Raw genomic sequence first — 27,212 nt, forward strand, 5'->3', positions numbered from 1 at the left:
ACTTTAAAGAATAACCCTTGTAAATTTGGTTCTTTGTTAATTTTCTTATTCTTTTATGTACAAAAGTTTTTTCCATGCAAAGGATCTGTAGTATGGAGAAAAGATACCCCAATTCTATATTAAATTAATGAATTTATAGCAAAAATGGCTGAAAATTTTGACAAAGTCATGGATAATTATTTTGAAGACTTCAAGAAAAGGATGAATAATAGGTTCAAAATTCCTCCTAAGCTTGTTGAGGATTATAAAGATGATATATGTTTCATGGTTGACTATGATCATGTGTACATACAAGCAGTCATACATCGAGTGGCATGGGTAAAACCATTGCCCTATGAATTAAATATTGATGAAACAAGAGACATCATTGAGGCACTGGTGAATGAACCAGCTATCCCTAACATCCCTACCTTTGGAACTTATGATGAAGCAAAGGCTAGAATAGAGCTTGAAATCAAGCTACCACAGGCCATAAGCAAAGGCAAGAGAAACATAGCCAAAATAAAAATTGCAACCGGTCCTCTCATGCTAACTAAAGGAAAAGGCGAGGACGAAGAAGATGATGAAGAAGAAGAAGAAGAAGAAGAAAAAGAACATGAGTCCAAAGAAGAACCTCCAAAGAAGAAAGGTAAGGTAATCATTACCAAACCTAAGAAGACGCCTACTGCAATATTCTCAAGGAGAACCAGAAAAGGCAAACAGGAACCTATACTGGTCAAGCCTCCACCCACATTTGAGGAAAGGCTCAAACAATTGGAAGAAGGAGCAAGCATCAAAAATTTCAAGGCATTGGAATTCGAAACAAGAACAGATGCTGAGAAAATGCAGATTGAGGAACGGATACTCTCCAAGATGGGAAAATGGAAATACTCCCCAGACAAGCTTGCCTCTCAAATCTCCAAGGAACTATTGGAGAGATTTCAACTAAGATGGGAGACAGCCACCCAAATGGTAAAAGATATCTATGAGCAATCTCTGAAGAATCTTCAACCAAATCTCACTGGAGAAGAAATAAAGACTGCAATGAAAAATCATGAAGGAAAAATGATGATCAGATTTCACAATTGTTTGATTTTAATCAAAGACATTGAGCATGTTGTAAATGATGCAACAAACATGTGGAAAAACATCTATTATCTGCATAAGCCTAGTGAAGACCCAGTAGAAATCAAAGATGATGACAACAGTGACAATGATGATATAAATGACACTCCATCCATCATAGTCTCTATAATTAAATTATAAATTATAAATAATCATACTAGTTAACCTTTCATCTTAATTCCATGAAATCATGATTAACGAATAACTAGCATGTCATCTTCACTTGAAATCATAATGATTAACTATCTTACCATTTCACTAGATTATATCAAATTAAACTACCAACTGACTTCATGTGAACTTCAATGTCTATATTTCAAGCTAGGTCAAAAATTGGGATGTAATACTCCACCCACCTAGTACAAGATTCTAAGGAACATTCAAATGGTTTTAAAATCAATACCCACTTCCTAATCCCATCAAACTGATGCAAAAGATTGAATATCAATTGAACATAAGTGCTTTCAATCATCAGCTAGACACACAAGGCACTCCTACCATCAGTAAGAGGCTAGTTGCCTCAAGTTTTTTGAGTCACACAAGCAAATTTACACAATTACTTTCATTCAACTAAACTACTTCAACATGAAAAGAAATCTACTACAAGATGTACATTCTTTGAAATCCATGGTGCAACTTTTGAGTACTTAACCAAACTATTTACCATACCAACTAGTTACATATATATATATATATATATATATATATATATATATATATATATATATATATATATATATATATATATATATATATATATATATATATATATTTATGCATGTATATATATATATATGTGTGTACGTATATGTACATACATATATATATGTATATATGTATATATATATATATATACATACATAGATACATATATACATGTATATATATGCATATACATATATACATGTGTATATATATACATATATACATATATATATATGTATGTGTATATACATACACATATATATATACATGCATATATATATATATGTATATATATATATGTATATATATGTATATATATGCATGTATATATATATATATGTATGTAAATATATATATATACATACATATATATATATGTATGTATGTATGTATGTATATATATATATATACATATATATATATATATATATATATATATATACATACATACATATATATGTATGTATGTATGTATGTATGTATATATCAGAGGAGACAAAATATTGTGTTTGGTGGTATCAACATTGTGTTGGCAATCAATGTAATCCCTAGAATTGTGCTCACAAACTCCTTCTATGTTGCAAGAAAGGGAAAAGCTTCTTGCAAAGGGCCATGGGTAATGTTGATGAGTGTTTTATGAAATCACAAAATGCCCTATATCCTCTAAGAAGCAAAGAAACCATGTATGCTAAGATTGCAAAAAGATTATAGAGGTGGCTACAAGGTTCCTACTTGCAGACTGGCAACTTTAAGTTGGATACATGCTCATTGGCTTGATGTATGTTTATAATCCAAAGGGACCTACTCTATTCCATCTACAGATATAAACTTTCATTGTAAATGATATTGTAAATGCAAGTACTTGATCCTATTCTAATTTCACCACATGTACTTGACACTATTCTAGTTGCATGACAATGTCTAAACATAAAATTGAAACGTATATATAACCAATGGCAACACTTCATTTTTTTCCAAAATCTATTTATCTACTTTAGTTGGCTATTTAGACACTACCTAATCGTACCCCTTACTTCCAAAAGTCATTTCCCCCTTTCCTTGAACGTGAATGATTTTTTTGTTGTTTTCCTCACTTGACCTTGACTTAGCAATTTTCCTAGCTCGAAAGGTATAAAAATAAGGAAAATAAACCCTATGCTGCTTGGACTAATAACTACTTCCTTGACTTCATCATGTTAAAGTTTGTAGCTATGATACAGATCTTTATCTGGATGTTATTACCATTATTATCATCTTTAACTGAAAAGGACACTTAAGTTTAATTTGTAACATTGAATGTAAATGACATGTGTCATTCTCATGCATTGAGGCATGAATATTCAAAGAGTCATAGGAGTTATGAGAATCTCAAGAGACTTTTGGTTATAATGTAAAGAGTCTCTCCTATTGTTATATATATCGCATTAAGTGATAGACATTGTACACTTGAACATTTTCATTATCAATAAGGATATTTTTTGTGTTGTGCGGCTGAGTTTTTTTTCTTTCATTCTCGAAGGGTTTCCTAGGATATTTCTGGTGTTCTCTATTTCTATTTTGTCTCTTTTATTGTTTGTTATTTTCATGGATTTTTGGGCTCTAGTTTTAACATGATATCAGAGCCTAGCTATTGATGACAGAAATATAGCATTTCAAGCTACACTAGATTAATGCAATAATTTCATTTGCTGCACAGATCTTATCTTGTTATATTAAAAAAATTGTAACAATTTGAATCTTTAGTTTTTTCTATTTTTGTATTTCTATATGGAGATGAGGCAATATTTTATCAGCTTCGAGTCTTCTACAGCTCTTTTTTTTTCCCTACTGGTGTTCAACAGTTTTAGGCGCCATGCTCAATAGACTGTGTTCCATCTTGTATCGTTTTTCAGTTGGTAGCTCATAATATGTAACCACTTCAAATATTTCAGTGTTGTTTTAGTATCATGCAAGTGTTGTTTTCCTTCATTTAATTGTCGTATGTGGATTTGGCTCATATTATGGTTGTGTGAGGTCTCGGCTATCCTTTGTGTTGAGTCTTCCAGCTTGCCTTCTGTGATGATGTGGCACAATATATATATATGTGTGTGTGTGTGTGTGTGTGTGTGTGTGTGTGTGTGTGTGTGTATATATATATCTTGTTATCAGGGTTTTCTTATCATATATAGGAGATCTGGAGAAGCGATGCTAGTGTAATGATGCTTTTCATTCTAGTGTTGATATTGATTGGTTGTTTCATTTTTCCAAGTGGGAACTTGCATGTTGGCAATTTTATTTTTCAGAAATATTGTAAATTTGGTTGATAGTGGAGAAGCATCCAAAGTTATTGAATCAATGGTGATTTTGTATCGCATGCATTATTGCCTATTGCTGATAGAGTCTTGAATTGGATCTCTTTGATGTTCGAAGACGGGCTCGACCTTGAAACCAGGATGAGTTTTTTCTTTTAGTTCTCAACGACATCTTGTGTAAGTAAGAAAGGTTTGGTAAGGTGAGTCATATATCTCTACAACCGGACACCGTGCATGTGTCATTTTCATGTTGGAGTTTTTTATTTTAGCATTCTCAGGTTATTAATCATTTTCTTGCTTAATATTTCCTTCTTTTATTCTCTGTCATGAATTAAGATTTGGTGGTCACTTGGTGTTCTCTTCCTTTCGATGTTATTCATGATGACAGAATTTTGTATGATCAGTTTTTTAATTGCCAAGTGTCGATAATCTTGTCTTCTTTTTATTGGTTTCCTATTTTGGCTTCAGGTGTTACTTATTATTTTATGAGTTTGATGTTTGTATCACTCGTCTTTGGGGTATGCATATCATTTCTCTTTATGCAAGATTTATATTTTTATTGCTTTATGTGGACGCTGTCTAGGCATCAGTTTCTTTTTGCCAACCAATTTTACGATTTGAACTTCTCATTGGCATCAGTTTCTTTCTTTTCATTAATTTGAGGCAGTCATTGGCATTAGTTTCTTTCTTTATTTGGAATTTATTTGAGTGATGAGGGAAGGAATTCCATGGGACCATATGGGGGATCTGGCCAACGTTGCATAGTTGACAGGGCTCGATGCTATCAGACTGATTGCCTTGATGGTGAAGGCGGCCAGCAATGCACGGATGCGTTAAAAGAATTATCGTCAATTTGCTTAGAACCTAAAGCTTATTGGGAATCTGCTGGAACGACTTAAGATTATCGAGTTGAAGAAATATCTTGAAACCAGAGAGCCTCTAGAACAGCTTGAAGATGCACTTAGGAGGTCTTATATTCTCATGGATAGTTGCCAGAATAGGAGCTATCTGTATTTGCTGGCAATGGGGTGGCAGTGCAGGTGGAAATTGACAGATATTTGAAGCTAATTCCTCTTATTAGCTTATTTGATAATTACAGAGTCAAGGAACGACTGCAAGCTATTGAGAAGGACCAACGGGAATACACCCTTGATGAAGAGGAGGAGGAAGTTCATCAAGCAATCCTAAATATAGAATCTTCAATAATGAACACCTCAATGTTGCAGAAATCACTCTCCCATAGGTATCCTAACTTGGGATTTGAGGAGGCTTTTAAAAGAGAGTGTGAGAAACTGCAAGTTGAGCTACAAAGTTCCTGATACTTGAACAGTGATCAATGTGATGTGATTACCAAGTCTGTGGTAAATATTCCTTCCAATAATAAACATTTTCACCATTCAAGTTGTGAGGAAGATAATCATCTTTGTGCAGATTGTTGTGAACAACAACCCTGCCCAATGGATGGAAGTTATCTTCAGAAGCAAGATGGAAGTTCTTGGAAACCTTGGGCTGGTCCATGTGAATACTGATTTAAAGAAACTTCTCTAATAATATAAAATGCTTGGAAAGCCAAGGGCTGGTGCACGTTAATGTTGGTTTAAAAACATTCTTGTACATCATATGAAACACAGATACGAAACTTTAGTCTAGTACAGGTTGCAGAGATAAGTATTATTGTGACGTTTAAACTTTAAAGTATATTCTTATAATTATGCAATAACATTTACATTTTCTGTAGAGGCATTATTATAAATCTCTTTGTTTGTGTGTTTTTATTGAGATTAGACCACAAAGAGAAGTACTAATGATCTTGCTGTGAGCCAATCTGATGCTTCGATGGTCATTTAACTGGCTGCAACAAGATAAGGATTATAGCTCCAAAGAGATGTTGAGCTTCAGAGGGAGGCTTCATAATTAAGAGGGAGTACTTATGGAATCCCTATCACTCTCATAAATGCTTGTGATGCTTGTGGTATTTTTGAAATTTGAGACTTAAATGGAATCAAGTCTTAGTTTGTTATTGTCTATTTTCTTGTGTGAATAAAGGAGATTGTAAGATCAGCTATGGAAATTCTTTCACTATGGGATAGTGAACATCATGTTGAGAGAGTCCATGATGTCATCACGTTGGGGATTCTGTGATGGGAGTTGGATGTCATGTTGAGAGATTCCATGACAGTTCATGTTGAGAGAGTTTGTGAACAAAGGCTTAGCAGTGAGTCTTGCAAATCTTTTCATATTAAGTGATTTCATGAATATGACTCATTGTTACAGGTTTTCATGTTGAGTGATTCCATGAATATGATTCATTATTATAGGTTGTCATGTTGAGTGATTCCATGAATATGATTCATTTTTACAGGTTTTCAAGTTGAGTGATTCCATGAATATGATTCATTGTTACAAGTATTCATGTTGAGTAACTCCATGAATTATGCTTTGAATTTATATGATCAGAATTTATCATTGGCATTTTTTGTTGTAGCTTTATGTGACTGATTCAGCTCTAAAGATCTCTCTCTTGCTAAGAGGGAGTGTTAAAGTTTGTAGCTGCGATAGAGTTCTTTATCTAGATGTTATTACCATTATTATCATCTTCAGCTGAAAATGACACTTGAGTTTAATTTATAACATTAAATGTAAATGACATGTGTCATTTGCATGCATTGAGGCATGAATATTCGAAGAGTCATAGGAGTTATGAGAATCTCAAGAGACCTTTGGTTATAAGGTGAAGAGTCTCTCCTATTGTTATATATATCACATTAAGCGATAGGCATTGTACATTTGAACATTTTCATTATCAATAAAGATATTTTTTGTGTTGTGTGGTTGGGTTTTTTTTTCCTTCATTCTTGAAAGGTTTCCCAAAATATTTTTGGTGTTCTTTGTTTCAGTTTTGTCTCTTTTATTGCTGGTCATTTTCATGAATTTCTGGGCTCTAGTTTTAACATGGTATCAGAGCCTAGTTATTGATGACAAAAATATAGCATTTCAAGTTATACTAGATTCATGCAATAATTTCTTTTGTTGCGCAGATCTTATCTTGTTATATTAAAAAAATTGTAACAATTTGGATCTTCATTTTTTGCTTATTTTTGTATTTCTATATAGAGATGAGGCAATATTTTATTAGCTTGGAGTCTTTTGTAGCTATTTTGTTTTCTTGCTGGTGTTCAACGGTTTTAGGCGCCATGCTCAATAGATTGTGTTCTATCTTGTATCTTTTTTCAGTTGGTAGCTCATAATATGTAACCACTTCAAATATTTCAGTGTTGTCTTAGTATCATGCAAGTGTCATTTTCCTTCATTTAATTGTCGTATGTGGATTTGGCTCATATTATGGTTGTGTGAGGTCTCGGCTATCCTTTGTGTTGAGTATTCTAGCTTGCCTTCTGTGATGATGTGGCACGATATATATATATATATATATATAAATATAATGATGTATCTTGTTATCAAGGTTTTCTTATCGTATATGGGAGATCTGGAGAAGTGATGCCAGTGTAACGATGCTTTTCATTCTAGTGTTGATATTGATTGGTTGTTTCATTTTTCCAAATAGGAACTTGCATGTTGGCAATTTTATTTTTCAGAAATATTGTAAATTTGGTTGATAGTGGAGAAGCATCCAAAGTTATTGAATTGGTTGTGATCTTGTATAGCATGCATTCTTGCCTATTGCTGATAGAGTCTTGAATTGGATCTCTTTGTTCTTTGAAGATGGGCTTGACCTTGAAACCAGGATGAGTTTTTTCTTTTAGTTCTCAATGACATCTTGTGTAAGTAAAAAAGGTTTGGTAAGGTGAGTCATATATCTCTACAACCAGACACCGTGCATGTGTCATTTTCATGCTGGAGTTTTTTATTTTAGCATTCTCAGGTTATTAATCATTTTCTTGCTTAATATTTCCTTCTTTTATTCTCTGTCATGAATTAAGATTTGGTGGTCACTTGGTGCTCTCTTCCTTTCAATGTTATTCATGATGACAGAATTTTGTATGATCAGTTTTTTAATTGCCAAGTGTCGATAATCTTGTCTTCTTTTATTCGTTTCCTATTTTGGCTTCAGGCGCTACTTATTATTTTATGAGTTTGATGTTTGTATCACTTGTCTTTGGGGTATGCATATCATTTCTCTTTATGCAAGATTTATGTTTCTATTGCATTATGTGGACGCTGTCTGGGCATCGGTTTCTTTTTGCCAACAAATTTTACAATTTGATCTTCTCATTGGCATCAGTTTCTTTCTTTTCATTAATTTGAGGCAGTCATTGGCGTTAGTTTCTTTCTTTATTTGGAAAGGATTTGAGTGATGAGGGCAGGAATTCCATGGGACCATATGGAGGATCTGGCCAACGTTGCACAGTTGACAAGGCTCGATGTTGTCAGACTGATTGCCTTGATGGTGAAGGCAGCCAGCAATGCACGGATGCATTAAAAGAATATGTCATCAATTTTCTTAGAACCTAAAGCTTATTGGGAATCTATTGGAACGACTTAAGATTACCGAGTTGAAGAAATATCATGAAACCAGAGAGCCTCTGGAACAGCTTTAAGATGCACTCAGGAGGTCTTATATTCTCGTGGATAGTTGCCAGAATATGAGCTATTTGTATTTTCTGGCAATGGGGTGGTAGTGCAGGTGGAAATTGATAGATATTTGAAGCTAATTCCTCTTATTAGCTTCTTCGATAATTACAGAGTCAAGGAACGACTACAATCTATTGATAAGGACTAGTGGGAATACACCCTTGATGATGAAGAGGAGGAAGTTCATCAAGAAATCTTGAATCCATAATCTTCGATAATGAACACCTCAATGTTGCAGAAATCATTCTCCCATAGGTATCCTGACTTGGGATTTGAGGAGGCTCTTAAGAGAGAGAGTGAGAAACTACAAGTTGAATTACAAAGTTCTTGATGCTTGAACAATGATCAATGTGATGTGATTACCGAGTCTGTGGTATATATTCCTTTCGACAATAAACATTTTTGTCGTTCAAGTTGTCAGGAAGATAATCATCCTTGTGCATATTGTTCTGAACAACCACCCTACCTAATGGATAGAAGTTATCTTCAGAAGCAAGATGGAAGTGCTTGGAAACCTTGGGCTGGTCCATGTTAATTTTGATTTAAAGAAACTTCTCTAAGAATGGAAAATGCTTGGAAAGCCAAGGGCTGGTGCATGTTAATGTTGGTTTAAAAACATTCTTGTGCATCATATGAAACACAGATACGAAACTTTGGTCTAGTACAGGTTGTAGAGATAAGTATTATTGTGATATTTAAACTTTAAAGTATATTCTTACAATTATGAAATAAAATTTACATTTTCTGTTGAGGCATTATTCTAAATCTCTTTGTGTATGTGTATTTATTGAGATTAGACCACAAAGAGAAGTACTAATGATCTTGCAGTGAGCTGATCTGATGCTTCGGTGGTCATTGAAATGGCTGCAACAAGATAAGGATTATAGCTCCAAAGAGAGATGTTGAGCTTCAGAGGGAGGCTTCATAATAAAGAGGGAGTACTTATGGAATCCCTATCACTCTCATAAATTCTTGTGATGCTTGTGGTATTTATGAAATTTGAGACTTAAATGGAATCAAGTCTTAGTTTGTTATTGTCTATTTTCTTGTGTGAATAAAGGAGATTGTAAGATTAGCTATGAAAATTCTTTCACTATGCGATAGTGAACATCATGTTGAGAGAGTCCATGATGTCATCACGTTGGGGATTCCATGATGGGAGTTGGATGTCATGTTGAGAGATTCCATGACAGTTCACATTGAGAGAGTCTGTGAACAAAGGCTTAGTAGTGAGTCTTGCAAATCTTTTCATGTTAAGTGATTCCATGAATATGACTCATTGTTACACATTTTCATGTTGAGTGATTACATGAATATGATTCATTATTATAGGTTTTCATGTTGAGTGATTCCATGAATATGATTCATTGATATAGGTTTTCATGTTGAGTGATTCCATGAATATGATTCATTGATACAGGTATTCATGTTGAGTAACTCCATGAATTATGCTTTGAATTCATATGATCATAATTTATCATTGACATTTTTTTGTTGCAGCTTTATGTGATTGATTTAGCTAGAGATCTCTCTCTTGCTAAGAGGGAGTGTTAAAGTTTGTAGCTGCAATAGAGATCTTTATTTGGACATTATTATCGTTATCATCATCTTCAGCTAAAAAGGACACTTAAGTTTAATTTGTAACATTAAATGTAAATGACATGTGTCATTCTCATGCATTGAGGCATGAATATTCGAAGAGTCATAGGAGTTATGAGAATCTCAATAGACCTTCAGTTATAATATGAAGAGTCTCTCCTATTGTTATATATATCGCATTAAGTGCGAGGCATTGTACACTTGAACATTTTCATTTTCAATAAAGATATTTTTGTGTTGTGTGGCTAGGTTTTTTCCCTTCATTCTCAAAGGGTTTCCCAAGATATTTCTGGTGTTCTTTGTTTCAATTTTGTCTCGTTTTATTTCTAGTTATTTTCATGGATTTCTGGGCTCTAGTTTTAACACATCAGGCTTCATTGATTTTTGATAGACCCTTGCACTTGAATCATCTACTTGTATTATATTTTAACATTTTATTTAATGGAAATTTAAGGCGACTTTACCCTTCTATACATATTAACAATGAATGTGGCACTAAAAAGATGACTTCATTCACATTTTCTCTTTTTATCCTTTTTATGATCCTCTTGGTGGAAAATTGACTTGCTTAGGGACTTGTCTTTTCTTTCTGTGGTTCCATTTTCTGTGCATTTTCTAGTCTCATCTTCTTGGTGGAAAATTTCCAAGGATGGGACTTATAACTTCATCACACCCAGCAACCAAATGGAAGATTGGTTGTGATAGGGACAATTTCAGTCTCTTACTTGTTCTTGAAAACCATGACAACTCACTGTGTTGCCCAAGTGTAAACGTGATGTTCAAAGGGATACATTCAAATCATGTCTTTGTCTTATCTCATACTTGTGTTTTTCAAAAGAAAAAGAAGGGCTTGGGACTCCATTGCTTGTCCTAACTACAAGATTTACCACATGCTGAAATTATTTGTCTCATTACATCACTGGGTGTTCCACCATCATGGTTTTCCATCTCTTGATAAGGTAGAACCAAATCCTTTAGTGAGGTTCTAATCCACTTATAGCAGTTATAGAACCATGTAATCAGATATTTTTAACAGGTTCACTTGATGAGAATTGTGGCCATGGACATAAATTCCATTTTTGGAAGGAAGAGATATCCAATCCATGTGCAACAACTATAGTACCACATACTCAGATTTTTATAACTAGTTGACTTGATAAGATTTTTTTGACAATAGACATAAATTTCTAACCCTGACATCTGTATATGGAATTGAATCTTTATTGCCACTGCACATACAACAATCTAATATTTGAGTACTTTAAAGCATGGGACTAACTTGTTTTCCTAGAATTATTAGCTCCTTCCAAGCACCACCAATTGAGATTTTTTTATCCATAGAAACTCTCATTGAATCTATCACAAGACCATCAAAACACCAACCTGCTTAAATTTTGGTAAGTTCCTTTTCAAAAGAAATTATCAACTCCTCAAGCTTATTTCCATGCATCTATGACAAGGTTTTTCTTTAGCATTACCATCATTTAATATTCTTAGCCATTCTTGGTCATTACCTTAAAAATCATTCTTTGGAAGGTGCACCAATGCAAAACATTTATATTCCTTTGAACAATAGCGATTCTAAAAGGCCATGGTGTGCAGGTTGTATGAATATTAGAGTCTAATTGGGGTATGTTTACAGACTTCAAGGTCTTTTCATTTCCTCTGTCTGAACCACTCATAGAAATGGTCAGCTTGTGGTTTGTTAAGGTATATGCCGCTCTTCAAAAGCTAGTGCACTAACCATATTTACCAAAATTGAAAAAGAATTTGCTGATTCTTTGTCACTCTTTCAGTTGATCCCCATTAGAGTTTTGCCCTTGTATACTTTTAGATGGCTCATACACATCTCATGGATCAGAGGAAGGAATATTGTTGGTCACACCTCAAGGAGATTATATTCCAAAAGCTTTCAAGCTACAATTCCCTAGTACCAACAATATCGCAGAATATGAGGCTCTCATAGTAGGATTAAAGATAGCAGCAGAATGGAATATCACTAAGTTACAAGTCTTTGGCGATTCTCAGCTCATCATCAAAAAAGTCCTAAATGAATATCAAACCAAAGATGAAAAGCTATTACCCTACAAAGAGCTAGTTGATCAGCTAACCCAACATTTTACAAAGCTTCAGTTTACACAAGTGCCACGAATGTAGAACAAGGCAACAGATGCCATGGCTAGTATCGGCTCGCTCTTGGAAATTCTCCAAGAAGCTACGTAGTATGATTTTTTAGTCGAGCAGCTCCTCACACCCACCTATGCGAATGAGGATTCAAACCGTGTTTGTATCTTGGTTGGTCCCCAATCCCCTTAGTACCATGAAATTCATGCTTACCTTAATGATGGTATCATATCTCCTCACCTCACACGCACCCAATGCCAGAACCTTATTCAAAAATCATCTCACTATGTCATCATAGCCAATACCCTATATTGTAATGGTTATCATGATACCCTCTCTCGATGTTTAGATGAAAATGAGGCCGCGATGGCATTAAAAGAAGTGCATTCTGGACTTTGCGGTGCCCACACGAGTGGTATTATCCTAGCTCGACAAATCCTTAGAGGAGGTTACTATTGGCCTACCATTGAAGAAGACTCCTGTGAATTTGTCAGAAAGTGTCTCCCATGTCGGCAGCATGCAAATCTTGTGCATGCTCCGTCACAAGAGCTACAGCCTATTGCACCACCTTGGCCTTTTTCTTGTTGGGGCCTTGATCTAGTTGGAACTATCACACCTCTCTCATCTGATGGACATAAATGGATAATAACAGCTACAAACTATTTCACTAAATGGGTGGAAGTAGTCCCCCTAGTCTCAGCTACATGAGTTCAGGTCTCCAAGTTCATCTTATACCACATTGTTTGCCGCTTCGGCATCCCATCCACCATCTTCACTTACCACAGAGGTAACTTTGAAAATCTCAACATGGAAGAATTATGCACTTCCCTCCACATCCATCACCACTTTTCTAGCCCATATTTCCCACAAGGTAACGGCCAGGCAGAGGCAACTAACAAAACCCTCCTCAAAATCCTAAAGAAAGTTGTCAATGATTTTCGTCGCGATTGGTGCCTACAAATAAATCCGGCTCTATGGGCCTATCAAACTTCTTTTCGTACATCCACAAGAATAAGTCCATACTCCCTAGTCTATGGTGTCGAAGTAGTATTACCTATAGAAGTTGAACTTCCCTCACTACGCATATCTTTGCGACCGCAAATCTCAGATGAAGAATACAGAGTAGCTCGGCTCACCTAGCTAGATCTCTTAGATGAGAAGAGACAATAAGCCTTTGACCATCTCACAGTCTACCAAACTTGTCTCAAAAGGAATTTCAACAAGAAGGTCCTCCCACGACACTTTCAGCCAGGTGACATGGTCTTCAAAGAAAATATGAAAGTCCAAGTAGATCGAGAAAAGAAAGGCAAGTTTGAACCTACATGGCTTGGTCCCTATGTGGTTATTGCCTCCTTTGGCTCTGGAGTCTATTAGTTATCTACACTAGAAGGAGAACTCTTGAATGATCCCACTAACATCATTCATCTCAAGAAGTTCTATGCTTGAAGATCTTTGGTATACCTAGCTTTTGAAAAATACAAAAGAAATAGTAAAGAGAAATAAGCATCCAATGGTGAAAACTTGGCAATTCAAGTGCCTTGGATAGGTACTTTAGTGGAAACCTGATAATTCAGGTGCCTTGTGTACTAAAGACTAATCCATTATCTATCACTATCCTATCCCTCATCCATCCACCCACCATCACCATAAAACACCTGCCTGTTCCCTTGGTGTTCCAACCAAATATCCAAAATCTAATAGAGTTTGTAAATACCTCCTGTACAGCTTGTAAATCTTGTACCTCAGCTTGTAAATCTTGAACCTCAGCTTGTAAATCTTGTACCAAATCTTGTATTATAACTTGTAAATCTTGTACCATACCTTGTATATACAAATCTTGTCCAAAGCTTGTACCATATTCAAGCTTGTAAATAATCTTGTATCCTATCACATGCACACAAAGAACCCCATTTTCACTTAAGCTTTTCGCAAACCATCTACCTATCCACCTATCAACTATTATAGACATCCCATCCTTCACAAACATTTCCATCTCAGAAAAAACCAAAACATGAACAAACTTGTACATTTGTAACATATATTGGTCCATCAGCTTGTACATCCTCTTTAGCTTAGCACCATTGTATCTATCCAACATTCGTGTCAGTTCGTCCTTGATCAACATCTTGCACACATCGCACACCTTGGTTAGCTATTCCGATGCATCCTTTAGCTAGATTTCCTATCACCAAAGTGTTATCCTTCTTAGTTCAGCTTGTCAGATGCATCACTCATCCAAATCCACTAGCTGAGGTGCTCTCTGATACGTCCTTGCAGGATATAGCTTTCCTCATGTTTGATCTTGGTTAGTTAGTACCTCGTCCTACCCATCTCGTTGGAAAATGGTTCTCTTTTGGATTTTTGCTTTCTTTTGACTTGGGATCTTCCCTTTTGGGTCTTGAAATATCTTTTTCAAGCAATCTCCTTATTCCCTCCTCAAGGTTGCCACGATCTTCCATATCATGGTATGCTGCGAATGGGGCAATTAGAGCGTAAGGTCTTGATCATGTCTTTTGCTTGTTTTCTTTTTCTTCTTTTGGGTTACCTGGTGTCGTTTCCATGTGTCTTCCTCTAGGATTCATGTGTGATATTGGGGCAACCCTTGCGTGTTTGTTTCAAGTCAGTTCGTTAGTCCTCTAGACGGTTGGTGAAAAGGCCTTGATGTTCTTGGTAACCTTGGCAATTAACCAACAGTCCTATATCAAATCTAGTGCTCAACTACATGGTGGTACTTCTCTTTGAAGTATCCTCCCGCTCAAAAAAAGCTTCAATGGATTCCCTTCATCTCCATTATTCCCCATCCATCTCCAGCATCTGTCACTCCTCCCCCAACTTATGCATTAGTATCTCTTTGAATCACTCCTCACGCTTAGCTTTAGGGATCCACAATCCTAGTCTTAGGGATCCACCAATCAAATCAATCCACCAAGCCTCATCTTTCGAGATCCACAATCCTAGTCCTAGGGATCTTTGAAACCCATCTTCTGCCAATCTGACTCTTTGAAATCCTGTTGCATCAGCTTTATCACCCCATCATCCATCTCCCTATCCTAGATTCCTTTTTTATATAGCACTCCGCTCCTTCATCGCCCCCAATCCTGGAAAGTCTTAAGATTTCTTTACTTTTGTGCCTCTGATTTTCCCTTTATCATTCTCCCGTAGTGAGAGTTTGAGCTAATTCAGCCCCTTCTCTTCGCCAACCTGTGTCTTAGCTCATCTCAATTTCTTGTGCTTTTCAAGAAGTCATCGAGCCTCATTTCTCTCCCCGCTGCCTTTTTGAGGGGGCATCATCTAAGTCTAGTCTCTCCTCTTCTTATTCGAGACTGGGGCAACCTTGTTGCCAAAACATCTTCCTCGTGTCGTCTTCATTCTAACTTTTTTGAAATACTGTTGTCTCAACACTATGTCAAAGAGGGGCAAAATGTAGACACCTAAATTTGATTACACCACTTTGGTAATCCTATTTAGTTATCTCTAAAGGCATCATTAATTAAATTCTTATTTAATTAATCCTTTTCCATCCCTAGCTAATTAATTTAATTAATCATTTATAGTCCTAATTGATAAATCAAATAACCTATCATTTATCAATTAAATCCTATTCTTCTATCTAATTCCAAAAATCCCCATTTATTAAATAAATTTATTTGATAAATAAAATCCTCAAATCTAAAAACCCCTAACTTATCCCTAATCCTCCATTTAGCCTAATCCACCTCATCCACCCATACTAACCTAGCTTAGCCACTAACTCACCCAACCTCATTAATGCCATCCACTTGCACATCTCTAACATCCTTAATCTAATCCTAAACTCAAGCCTAATCCACCCCCTAATGTTGTCACATTCCTTAAGCAAGTTTAAGACTTTCCTAATCCAAACCAAAATCTCCCCTCAAAAATCCCAACCACCAAGTCATGAGTGCTCTTGCAAACTATAAAAGACTCTTACAAGCCCACTCATGACTCTTACATCCATCTTCCACACTCTTCCCTCTTCCACACTCATTCCTCTTACATCTCTCTTACATACTAAACCCCACTCATCATGTCTTTAACCAACCCTTTACCCTACCCTCTCACACTCATCCTCCTTGTGACAAGTGTCACCTTCCCATTGGTGCTAAACAAGCACAATTCATGTGCTCCCCTTTGAGTGCATCTTAGCCCTCCTTAACCATCTCCCCATCCTTGCATCTAAGCCCTCCATCCCTCAAGCCCTTAGCCTATAAATTGAATCCCATCCCAAGCCATTTCAACAACAATCTTTGAGCTAAAGTTACCATGCTATTTTGAGAACCAAAGTCATCAATCTTAACCTTATAATGCCAAATTGAGAGCTCACAAAGCTACCAATTTGCTATTATCCATCTCTACCATTGAAGCAACTTTGAGCAATTGAGCATACATCCACATCAAAGGACACATCTACAAAATCAAGGAAGCATGGAGTGTTTTCTCTTTTGAGATTTGCATTTCTTGTTTGCTTTCATTTTCTAAGCTTATATGTGAATTTAGTTTTAGTTTGTGAATGTTTCTCTTAGTGCTAATGTTCCTTGCACACTAAGATCTAGTTCTACAATATCCAGTTCCACCCCCTTCCTCCTTTGCAGTCTCCTCCGCTGCCTCCCTCTCCAAACTGGAGATGTCCTCCTATGTAAATAAGGGAGCCCGCTCTTGTGCTGTCCAATCATAATAAGTATCTATCTCATCCAAATTGATTGGCTCAGGAGGATCTTGTTGTGCCCTTTTCATTCACAATTTAAGATTATATTGCACATAGACCATGTCATTCATCCTCTTTTGGGACAACCTATTTCTCTTTTTTGTGTGGATGGCCTCAAAAAAACTCAATTTGTGCTCACAATGTGATGCGTTACAAGGCTGTGATAGGATTCTGAGAGAAAATTTTGCAAGATTTGGAGTGCTTGAACCCCAAGTGGTCCACCAAGCCACTGCATCACAAAAATTGTACAAGTCAAAAAATACTAATAGACAACAAAAAGTGAAACATAAATGTTAATTTAGCATTTGAGATTCAGAAGTTTGTAAATGTATTACTTGGGGCTTGTGTAAGCCTTGCTCTCTTGCAGAGATTAGTGGAGAACACCTTGCCCCCTGCTAAAGTGAAGATCTCCTACTCAACGATGATTTTATCTCTTGTTTCCTCATTGGTTACCATCTTTTGGATGCACTCACTTAGGCCTCTGATGACCTCTCCATCAGGATCTGCATATGTACCATCAGCCCTAAAACCGAAAACCAAAAACAAATAAGTCTTGCAATTTTAGTACACCCAACACCCTACAAAAGAAAAATGAACTCAAGTCTTCGTTAACTTAAATTTGAGTAAGAATGAGCTTACGGTATACCTAAAACGTGGGTTGAGAAAATATCTTGTTGCATGAATGGGTTGGTGGAGCTGATTATTCCACCTTCTATCAATGATCTGCCAAATGGGTTCATATTTGATGCTTTCCCCCTTATAGTAATTTTTGACAGATTCTTTGGCCTTGTCCATAACCTCATATAATTAACCCATTGGGTTTTGGTCTCCATCAACCAAACGTGGAACTCTAACTAAAGGCTTAGACACCTGCAATATAAATTTGAAATTAGTTGACAAGTTACAGAATTATTATTTACTTGAGTTACAAACTTAGTATGTTATAAAGTTGTAAAGTGTAAACTAAAACTTAAAGTTTTGTAGTTACCTTTATTATTTCATCGGCCTTATCTGCAAAATATTTATCAAACACAATCTGCACAACATTCTCTCCTTCACTCTTCTTTGAAAATGTGGAATCAAGCCATTTTTTGGAAATAAACATTTGCTTCAAAGAAACCAAATTATTGAGAATTCTTTGCAATGTCAAGAAAATGGTTGCAAACCTTGTGACGACAGGCCTGACAATTTCTTTGCCATAAGTGTGATCTCTCATCAGGCTAAGGACCCATGGGTGATTGTATATGTATTTTGTCACCCGCCTTGCATCCTCCACAATTGGAGTGACCCACTCAAGTTTTCCTATGTCCTCCAAAAAAAGGCCAAGGACATGTGCTGCACATGGGGTCCAAGGGAGAGTGGGGTGCCTCTGCTATAGGAGTTTTCTTGCCAATTGTAAAAGAAAATACTAATTAGTTTCCAACTTTTCAAAAATATCAAACTATTAAAAATTCTTGTTGTGAAATTCACAATGCACATGCAACATAAAATTATGGTTTACCTATTGATACATATGCAGCAGCATTGTCTGTGATGATTTGCACCACATTTTCAATGCCAATCTCTAAGACCATGTTCTCCAACATCAATGCCAATGTTTGAGCATTTTTCACCTTGTTGGAGGCATCGATTGATTTTAGGAACACCACATTATCATTACAGCAGGCCAAAAAATTAATTATGGTCCTGCTCTTCCCATCCGTCCACCCGTCAGAAAGATTGGTGCAACCAAATTTTGTCCATTCTTGTTTCTATTTCTCAACAAATGCTTTGGCCCTCTCAATAGTAGTTCCAATAAGCCTACACAAACAAAATTTAGTTATGTCTTACATTCTTAGTAATTTTAAATTGATTTAGACTTTAGTAATCAACATTCTAATTTCTAGATAAATTAATTAAAATTTAGAACTAAGTAAAAAGTTAAAAATTAAAAGGAAATCGAGTGTAATAAAATTATTCGCTTACCTGCCACCCAACACAAAATGAGAAGGGGACTTGTACCCCTTTCCTACAACTGTTAACCTTATGGCCAAAGCCTCCCAATAGGGACTATCAACAACACTAATAGGAAGGTTTTTGAAAACCTAGAAATCTACTAGTGCATTGTCCACCTGGTCATGGATCACCTTATTCCATCTAGTGGCCTCTAATGAAGGTTGTGCATTAGGTGTGTGCCTCAGCACAAAATAGCTCCCTATCCCAAAAGCACCTGCTGATCCTGATTGTGCGGAAGTGCTAGGAGGTGTAGGATTGGGAGTGGGAGCGGCCCATGATAAGAGTTGGCCTTGCATCCTCCTCCTGAACATCAATGAAACTGCATTGGGTCTTTGCTATGGCTTCCTTGACATGCAATTTATTCCCCTCTCTTCGCAATTTTTTTTCTCTCCAGCTGCGAGCAAGGCATTTGCAAACCTTTTTATTTCTTCTATTGTACTCTCACAACAATTCGTATCATGTTTTGAGATCCCTGTGATGTGATATTTGAACTGGTAAATGCCCCTGGATATTAATTTTTCACATCGAATGCAAATCACTTTGGTTGGTTCATCGAGTGCTTCATGGGCATATTTCCATGCTTCATGGGCATATTTCCATGCTTTATCTCTCGCATTCTTTGGCCTGGTGCCAATGTAGCCTGAAGGGCATGGAATCAATGGCCATTTCTCTGCCATTTAAAACTGCTGTGGGCTGCCTTACACATACAAATTTTAAAAAAAAACTATAAATAAATTATAACAAGATCAAAGTTAACAGTTAAACAAAGAATTCAAGCAACATTCCAATAACAACACCAATAAATTGAAATTCAAATAACATTCAAACAAACCAGTTGCTAGGGTTTCAAATTTTTCAAAAAAGTGCAAATTTCTAACATAACTTTGATCTAGAATGGAAAAAAATGCAATGAATGCATTTAATCTTGCTTACATTCATCAAATGCATTCTTAGCTAATTAAGAACATATTTTTATCCATTTACATGCAAGAAAAAAGAATACAATCTCTTGCAAAAATAAAAAACAAAGTTTCAAATCACTTACCTAGTAACGAAGAAATCGAATAAAAAGGCCTCCAAATGCACTCGATTTTACCTCTTGCTTGCCAAGAACTCCTCCTCTATCCTCTCCTCTCCAAAACGCTCTAAGCAATTTAAAAACCGAATGAAAAAAATATATGTTTTTGTCACTTTATGTGACTGTCGGGCGTAGGTGATTTTTTTCCAAGAAATTGCAATTTTTAGGCAATTAAACACCTATTAATCTGTGATTTTTTTGAAAAAATCAGCAAAAAAAATTTGCGATTTTTGGGGCGACTAAATCGCCGGCCCCAAAAAGTCACGATTTTTTCTATTGATTGGCAATACTCACATCTATGCCTGTATCAACATGCCTAATGTGTTCTGCTTAAAGATGAACATGATAGCTCATTGCTTTCAAGAAAGAAAGTTACCATTCTGTGATTGCCCTCATTCACACAAAAAAAGTGGTAAATAATCAGCTTATATTAGAGTAGAGAAAAATCAACCTTTGACCACTATGATCTTTAAGAAAAAGACTGCCAACTGAGTTGAAATTTACTCTTCCACTCATCATATGGAGTAGAATGGAATGTTGTATATAAAGAATGACCCATGAATAATTTTTATTACCAAAATAGCTTTTAATGTGCTTATACATATTTGGCAGAGCACAATTCTTGTGATCCATGTGGCTATCAATCAACTATAGTTTATACTAGGCTGGTCATGTAAATTTTATCTGCTTTAATTTTTTGTTTTGCAAATACAGTCAAGGTTTGAGATATTACTTTAAATAGAATCATGCTTTTATCCTTGGCTTGCAAACTAATCTCAATTCATCTCTATGTTCCCATATCAATTTTAACACAAAACTCTCTTGTTATTATGATAAATTCAGATTTGTTATTTTTATAAAGTGAAATTTCATTTCATCTTATTTATTATTAAGGGGTATTTCATTAATTTTACAATGTGGACGTGAGGGTAACACCTGTGTATAAGACTTGTGTATTATTCCATTCAAAACTAAAGGATTTATTCTTTTGATGGTAATCTTGATGATCATATGAAATAAGTTGACCAGAAGAAAGGTACAACCAGTGTTACATTAGTATGGGAGTACTTTGGGATGGCAGGACATCGGGGCAACTTTCCAAGATGTTGGGAAAATGGGCCTCATTTTTAGGATGGTGGGGGGACGGCTAGGGGATGGTGGCAAGGGGAGGACGAGCTAGAGAGGGGTGTTGTATAGTATACATATAGAACTCGAAATTCTAGTTATGAAATGATGTTTCAGTATTTCACTAGAACATACCAAATTAAAATACTTGAACATAGAAAAATTGCAACATGAATTAGAACCATTGACATTCAACATGGTAACGTATTACATACCCAATGGAAACATTCAAAAATCAAAATTCAAATAGAATTTCAAGTACACATCCTAGCAGTGGTATGGTTGCGAAATGGCAGAGGTGGGGGTACTTGGGTGCTCAAGTACTCAGTGTGGGGATGTCTCGGGGACGGGTACTTCAAGGTTTGGGAGGGGGGTGCGAGTCTCTGAGTTACACTGGGTACAATAGTCTGTATATGTGCTCTGCATAACTGATATAAATTGAAATTTGAGTTACTAATGAAGCCAACACATGCAGCAGAGATCATATGAATAAGCTTCTTGTAATGTAAAAAATGTTGCTCCTCTAAAACTGTATAATTATTTTGTACAAAATGATGTTTCATTAATTTGTATGCTCTATTTTTCCATGACTAATGCTCTGCCCCCAACCCTACTCTGCAACTCCTTACTTAGTGTCGAAGGCCTAATATTTGGGCAGTAGAAGTCAATGGTGCTATGACAAGGTTCAAAGTTTCACAAAAACTCATGCTCTACCCCCAGCCCTACTCTCCAACTCCCTACTCAATGTCGAAGGCCCAATTTCTAGGCAGTAGAATTCAATGGTGTTATGACAAGGTTCAAAGTTTCACAAAAACAATATCTTAATAATAAAATCAAATGAAAGGGGTTAAACTCAACTCTTAAATGATACATGAAAATTTTGCCTTTCTCTAAAATTGAAAATTTGCTTGAATCTAAATTAAAAAAACCACCTTTTGCATCGATTATCATCGAACTATTTATTTTTCAAGACTTCAAGTTCACAGTTTCAAAAGTTTCTCAAAAATGCCCCTTGGAAGGAATTATGCAATTCTTTCTTTTCAAACCAATTAGCCTTGCAATTTCTTGCTTTGTCTATACGTGCTCTATTTTTCAATCATTTTCCTTTAGCAACAACCCTCCATTTTAAAATCTTACTAGATTGGAAGTTTACAGTCCAATCGTCCATGTGTTATGATTGTTGTTGTTTTGATTTATATAAGTGAAAAAAAAGCATAAATGGCTAGTAAAATGTACCAATTTATTAGTTAATATAAATTATTCTTATATAACTTACAAATTTCTAAGAAAGTTGTTCTATATGCTATTGCCAATGCCACAAGTAATCCAGTTTAAATTAACAGAAAACATGCTGAAATTGTTAATTTCAGACAGGACATGATGGATAGGACATCAAGGTCTCACCAAATCTTACAAGACAAACTCAAACATAGAAGAGTCAAAAGAAAGAAGGATGAACGAAATTACAAGACAAACTCAAAGATAGAAGAGTCAAAAGGAAGAAAGATGAATGAAATGAGGGCAACAAGAGAGATAGAAGGTCGTATTACTTTGGCCTTGCTGCAATCTATCTAGAAGAAAGGCTCTTTCTTGAATATGTTGAAATCAGGAGTGCAACGAGGTTAAGACCTTTTTCTCTTAGGCCTCGTTTGGTTGGGGAAGATGAATTTGTCTCATAACCAAGTTTTCAAAAACCTGGTTATGCATTTTAGGAAGATAGTTGAACCGTTTGGTTGACACAGAAGATGAATATACAAATCCATATTCTGTATTTGGTTGCCAATTTAGAAATTAGAATTGGAACAGAATATGACTAGGAATATTTTTTTTCTTGTGTTTGGTTGTTCATTTTTGAATTGTAATTGGAATTTGAAGTAAAATTTTTTAATCTTATTTTATTAGTGAAACACAAGTATTATAATGAGTAAAGTATTAATATTTAATTTAATATTTATGATTACTAATTTATTTATAACTAGACTATATTATTATTTTTAATTCTTGAATATTCATAGTTTTTTTTTTTGGTAAGAGGCTAAAGCCAAGATTCATTATTATTATTATTATGTGTTGCAATTAATTATTATTATTAAGTATTAATCTTGAGTAGATTCAAACCTAAGACCTCCCACATAGGAGGCTCACAATTTACCGTTGTCTTGTAGGCTCTTGTCTTTGAATATTCACAGTTTTATTTTATTAGCAAAGAATAAATAAAATGATTATTATTTTTTATTTTAATTCTATTTATTAGCAAAGAAAAGTAAAAAAATGATCATACTTGCAATCATTTGTACAAAGTTATAAACTATCCCATAGTTGGGAATTGTGATCACATATATTTTTGGAAAATTATATAAGACGAATTTATCGTCGAATTTTTTTTCAATCTTTTTTGCCTTGTCGAACTTCATCCGAACTTCATAGTTGTTGAACTTGAACACGAACCTTGTGAATTAGCCATTAAATATGAGAACACTAGGAAATCCACTCTCTATACCATTATGCCCCACATTTGGCGAGCAACCCTCTCATGTTGCTCATTCTTCCTATTACTGTCTATATTTTTAGATGGTCAATCCTGCATATATAAACTATGTATAGATCAAACAGATACCAACATTCAAATAACAATGTCATCAATATATGTTCAAATTATGAATATGATGCAAATATGTTTAAATTAGGTATGTGATCAATAATTCAATGTTACATATGTAGCATAAGATAGAAGATAGAAAAACAATATCCATGAACTGATGAGAAAGAACAATATCCATGAACTGATGAGAAAGAACAATATCCATGACTTGAAGGTGGTGAGAAAACACACTGTTAAATATGAAAACACTGGGAAATCCACGCTCTATACCCTTATGCCCCACATTCGGCGAGCAACCCTCTCATGCTGCTCAATCTTCCCATTACTGTCTGTATTGTTAGATAGCCAATCCTGCATATACTAACTAAACATGCTTGAAAAATTAAAATGTGATTATTTTTTAATGGAATACACCAAGGAGTAGCATCAAAAATATTGACCGTTTACAAACATACATAGTAAACAATCATTAAATAGCTCATTTTTTATTAGCATGTGTGGTCTTGCAATATCAGTAAGTCAAGAGCAATAAAAAAAATACAAAAGAAAGACACTTTGTCAATACCATTGGCAATCTTGTCAAGAAGCATATACATAGAAAACCAAATTGCAAAAAAAGACATGAAATAAAAAATATCCAAGAAAATTAGGAATATACATATACATGGGATAGAATTATGAACTATACAATCATCTACCAAAATCCCTCAATACTTTTGATAATCTTGTCAGTGAGAACATACATAGGAAATCAAATAGGGATATAAAGACAAGAAATAAAAACATATGTAAGAAAATTAGGACTATAGATATAACATAGGACAGAATTGTGAATTGTACAATCATCTACCAAATCACATTTCTATCAGCATATGCTCTCAAGTTCTACAATTGAGCATACATCATTTGCCATTCCTCGTGTATTCCACGTATGTATGGTTCACTTATAGCTCTAATTAACAATGCAATGAACAACTATGCCAAATTTTTACGAGATCATAAACTATGTATAGATCAGGTATGTATACATCAAGTATGCTTAGCAAAATAGTAAAAATCTGCTCCGTAAGGTGTTCCAGTATAGTGTTGTGAGATATCAATGCAATACCATTAAAAAAAGCCAACTAACCATTTGGAATTACTTCATATGCCAATCGTATGAATGCCAATGAAATGAAAAACTAAGCTACATATTGACCAATGCCAATCATGCCAATGAAATGCACAACTAAACTATGCATAGATCAAGTATGTATACATACGTACATACATGTGTGTACATACATATGCACATACATACATGTCTGTGTACATATATACATCAATGCAATACCACTAAATAGAGCCAAGTCAAAAATTGGAATTACTTCAAATGAAAATCACACCAATGCCACTGAAATGAATGACTAAACTATGTATTGACCAATACCAATCATGCCAATGAAATGAACAACTAAACTATGTATTGACCAATGCCAATATTGCCAATGAAATGAACCACTAAACTGTGCATAGATCAAGTAATTAGTTCCAGTTTAGTGTTGTGAGAGATTAATGCAATACCATTAAATAGAGCCAAGTCATAAACAATGTATGGATCAACTATGTATAGATCAATGGCAATCATGGCTTTTATCTATACATAGTCAATATGTGCTCAATATGTGCTCAATAATGAGTTCCAATATGTGCTCATGTGATTACCTTTGATTACCTATATATATCCTAGTGCTAATCATAAAATAGAATTACTTCAGATCCCAATCATACCAATCATACCAATCATACCAAAGGCAACTCATAAAATATAATTACTTCATATGCAAATCATACCAATGCCAATGAAATAATCAAAATGTACTTAGTAATAAGTTCCAGTATAGTGCTATGAGAGATCAATTCAATACCATTAAATAAAGGCAAGTGGTAAACTATGTATGGATCAAATATGTATAGATCAATGGCAATCATGGCTTTTATCTATAGATAGTTGACCTATACATAGTTTATCATGGTTCTATTTCTATCTGCTATCTACTTAGCAAAACAATCAATATATGTTGTAACTGTTTGTTTCAAATTTGTTTAGCAAAAAAATTAATATATGCTATAACAGTTAAAATAATCAAAAGATTATCTTTTGTATTGAATAAACAATGAATGAACTATGAGCTTACAAGCTCATCTATATAGAAAATAGAAACTATCTACATACGATAGACAAAGCATTATTAGAAATATGCTAATACCCTCCCATAATGCTTAATCTATTAGTAACACCAATAGGCTCCCTAAATTTTACAAATTTATAAGAACTAAGAGACTTGGTGAAGATATCAGTAGACTACTCTAAGGTGGGAACATACAACAACTGAATAGATCTGTCTTCACCCAGCTGACAAATGTAATGACAATGTGTTTCAACATGCTTGGTTCATTCATGGAAGACCAGATTCTTTGCTAGTTTGAGTACTCCTTGATTATCACAGAATATAGTAGTCGGTTCTGATTGAGGAACATGCATATCTGCAAGCATCCACCAAAGCCAAACTGCCTCACAAGTTGTCTTAACTACTCCTCAATACTCTGCTTTAGTCGAAGGCAAGGCCACCACATGTTGCTTCTTACTAGTCCATGTCACAGCCCTAGATCCTAAATTAAACACATGTTCTATGGAAGACTTACAATCATCAATAGAGCTGGCCCAATCTAAATATGTGTAGCCACATAGTGTAGAATCAGACTTCTAAGTGTATAGAAAACCAAAATCAAGAGTACCACTCACATAGCATAGGACACGCTTTGCAACTGTCCAATGATTAATCTTGGGTGCTATCATAAAGTGGGAGACATAGCTTACAACAAAACTAATGTCAAGTCTGGTGGCAGTAAGAAAAATGAGACTACCCACTAGTTGTCTAAACAAGGATTCATCTATAATAGGTGAATTAGACTGATCGGATAATTGGAGGCTAGGTTCCATAGAAGTGAGAGCAGGTTTGCAATCCTGCATTCTGAACTTGTCTAGAAGACTTATAGCATACTTGGACTGAGAAAGAAACATACTGTGTTCAGTTTTCCAAACCTCAATTTTGAGACAATAGTGCAAGAGTCTGAAATCTGTCATGTCAAAAGTGCTACACAAATCCTATTTGATTTCTGTGATGAAATGTGTTGAACTTCCAGTGATGATCAAATCATTGACATAAACAACGATAAAAAAGACATTATCACCTACATGTTTGATATATAGGTTTGAATCCGATGGAC

The 27,212-nt window shown here is 35.1% G+C and overlaps 2 pseudogenes; both read left to right on the plus strand.

The window, feature by feature from the left end:
• The first annotated feature begins 4,928 nt into the window (after window positions 1–4,928).
• Window positions 4,929–5,419, plus strand: LOC149559012 (protein MID1-COMPLEMENTING ACTIVITY 1-like; annotated as a pseudogene).
• A 3,105-nt stretch (window positions 5,420–8,524) lies between these two features.
• On the plus strand, window positions 8,525–9,024 carry LOC149559013 (protein MID1-COMPLEMENTING ACTIVITY 1 pseudogene; annotated as a pseudogene).
• Window positions 9,025–27,212: the final 18,188 nt, after the last annotated feature.

Source organism: Cupressus sempervirens, chromosome 5 (genome assembly GCF_028749045.1).
Source record: "Cupressus sempervirens isolate cs-2001-9-10 chromosome 5, ASM2874904v1, whole genome shotgun sequence".
Taxonomy (NCBI): domain Eukaryota; kingdom Viridiplantae; phylum Streptophyta; class Pinopsida; order Cupressales; family Cupressaceae; genus Cupressus; species Cupressus sempervirens.